We start from the raw sequence: 3,037 nt of genomic DNA on the forward strand, positions 1-3,037 counted from the left end.
TAATGCATAGGGTAAGTTAATGAGAGATCATCATAGGACAAGGGGAACAAGCATTCTTTTAACAATTTATGGTATAGTAGATTATACGTTGTGTGATAGTTATCATGTATACAGCTGTCTAGTTATCACTCAAAGGAAGAGGGGTCTGGTAAAGGGTGAGCTTTTGTTAGCAAAAGGTTGTTAGGGGCCTTGGGGTATTAATAAATTGTGTTAGCAGTGTTAGCAGTGATTGTCTAAAGAAAGGCTAGTGGCTAACTTAAGGCTAGCAAAGAGTAGTTAGTACTTGCTTTAAAAAGGAGTAAATTAAGAGAAAGTTGTACAGTTGTGTATCAAACAACACCTGTGTGGTGAAGGTTAAAATTTGTCTATGAGTCCTTATGCCTTGGGAGCCTTATCTGAGGTTTGCTTTTTTATTCAAAGAAACCAAGGAAGCTTCCCAGGAGTTTTTATGTCCTGGGGTCTCATCTCTCCTGGGGCTTGCCTTCTGTCTCAGGAGACAGAGGAATTTCTCCTCCTGGGGCAGCTTGCCTGAACCAGGCAGCCGCCTGTGTGGCTAAGACAATCCAGTTGTAAACTGAATGTTGCTCAGAATATTTTGATATTATGATTATACAAAAAAGGGAGGTCATAACATAGTTAGCAGTGGACAGTCTGATTCTTCAGAGCTTATCGCGATCCACCCGGGATCTGCCAGACGATGGACGCTGCATAGCTTGTGTCAGCCCTGCCTAGGCTCTCCCAAGTCCTGGAATTTCAGAGGGGAGGTGGCAGGTGTACATCTGCTGTTTTAGAAATCCCGTAGATCCTGGTGTGTGACTGAGACAGCAGCAAAGAGCAAGGCCAGGCTTCTCTGCTAGGCTGGCTTAGGGTCGATACAGAGCAACTTTGGTGCTTTCAGAACAGTGAGAAGGTCTGTTTGACTTTTATTTCTCATGTGTTTTTTGTTTTTTTTTTTTAAAGGCAAATACATTGATAGGAATATGTTATATGTGTAGAGGATCTTTGAGGATCTTTCTGAAGAGGAGATGAAAGGGCAGTCCTTGGCAATGGGGAAACGTTGGGTAGGCTTTAATCCCTTGGGGGAAGGTAGGCACTAATCCAAATATGGATTAACTACAACTCCAGATACTTCATTCCACCTCCTCAGAGGGTTATTACACTTGACATATGCAAAGTATGTTTAAGTAAGAGGAGGGATAAAGAAGTGTTGGCTGCATCTGCCAGAAACTCCCATTTCATCGAGCACTCTTGGGTTTTGCCTATGAACTATAAGAGCTGCATCAATGAAGATACTAAGGGAAAAAAATGTGAGTTCCACAGAGGTGCAGGTGTTTGAGCTGGGTGTTGGAAGAGGAGTAAGGGCTTCTCAAAAGAAGAAAAATGAGAGCAGTCCGAGCAGACGCAACATAGAGGCACTTTGGCAGCTGCCATACCAGTCGGGAATCTCCGAAGTCGGCTAGCCTGGGGTCTCATGGGAGGAAAGGTGGACTTGTCCTTGCACTGTGGAAAGAGAAAGTGAAACACGGGCTTTGCCATTTAAGTGAGGAAGTGGGGCTTGAACCCTGACACATCGCCTGTACTAGAAGGAATGGTGGGAGGACATCAACTTGGGGGAAAGCGGGCCCAACCATGGTGCTCAACTGACCGTGAACTTGAAATGGAAGTTTAAGATGGTTAACACTCCCAGTGTAGTGGCTATGAGGCTTGTGCTGCCACCTCAGAGCTGGGTGAGGGAAACTGAGGGTGTCTGAACAGGTTGCTTGTGATGGGGGTGGGGTTTGTCCTGACGCTAAGTTAGGCCTGATGGCAGGATCATGAGGACAGGATAGCCGTTTAGATGTATTCTTCTCCTTCTTCTTCTTTATTTTTTAAATGATTTATTTATTTGTGCATACAGAACTGGGGTACACGCTAGAGGTGCAGAGGAGGTGAGAGGATTCACTAGAGACAGAGTGGGGACCAGAACAGGCTGACTGATGAAGTACACTGCTGAGGGGAGCAGTGGGCAGGTCAGGAGAGGTCTGCCACGCCATGTGGTCACCTCCGAGGCAGGCGGGGGATTGCACTCTTGAGGAAGTGGCTTTAGCTTCTTAGTGCTGTGCCACCAGGGAGGCCCCACTTCTTCTTCTTTTTAAAGATTTACTTATTTAGGCATACAAGAACTGGGGTGAAGGCCAGATGTGCAGAGGGTAAAAGGCTTCACCAGAGCAGAATGGGTGGATTGACTGAAATACATTGCTAAAGGGAGCAGTGGTTGAGATAAGAAAGACCTGCTGCACCATGTGGTCACCTCCTCGGCCGGGGATAGAACTTGTGCTGCAGGGGCTGCGATAGCTTCATAGTGCTGTGCTTTAACCCGTTATGCCACCAGGGAGGAGCCCCATCCAGATGGATTCTCAGGCTCATTTAGTGTGTGGTCAGTGGGGCCCTATGGGAGGGCGGGAAATGGGAGAGAATCAACTGTGCTGGAATCCAGCAGAGAGTGATGATGCAGGAAAAAGACTATAAATATGCATTTGACTCTTTTTCTCCCTTCTTATCTAACTTTCTGTTCAAGAGAAAGCCAGTCTCAAGTAGGCAACACTTAAGTTGTGGCACATTCCCCTATATCTGACCTTTCACAGAATGAAGCTAGAAATCTCAGAAGTGGGAAGCTTCTAGAGCAAATGCATTAGCTGGCCAACTGCCAAGTCATAAAACCGCCCACCCCTTAGCTTGGTTACAGAGAAACATTTTAGGGTTAATCTTCCTAATCTTTTATCTTTGGTGGTATCCCTAAAACAGTTCAAAGAAGGAAAAGGAGGGGCCCTTTCTGGTGGCGCAACAGGTTAAAGCTCAGCACTGCAAGCTAGTTGCAAAGCAAGCAGCAGCCACTGCAGCACGAGTTCAATCCCCAGCCAGGGAGGTGACCCACATGGCGCAGCAGGCCTCTCCGGACCCGTCCGCTGCTCCCCTCAGCAGTGTACTTCATCAATCTGCCTGTTCTATTCTCCACTCTGTCTCTGGTGAATTGTCTCACTGCCTCTGCACCTCTGGC

This window comes from Condylura cristata, unplaced genomic scaffold (assembly GCF_000260355.1).
Source record: "Condylura cristata isolate star-nosed mole 26May11 unplaced genomic scaffold, ConCri1.0 scaffold00001, whole genome shotgun sequence".
NCBI classification, from domain to species: Eukaryota; Metazoa; Chordata; class Mammalia; order Eulipotyphla; family Talpidae; genus Condylura; species Condylura cristata.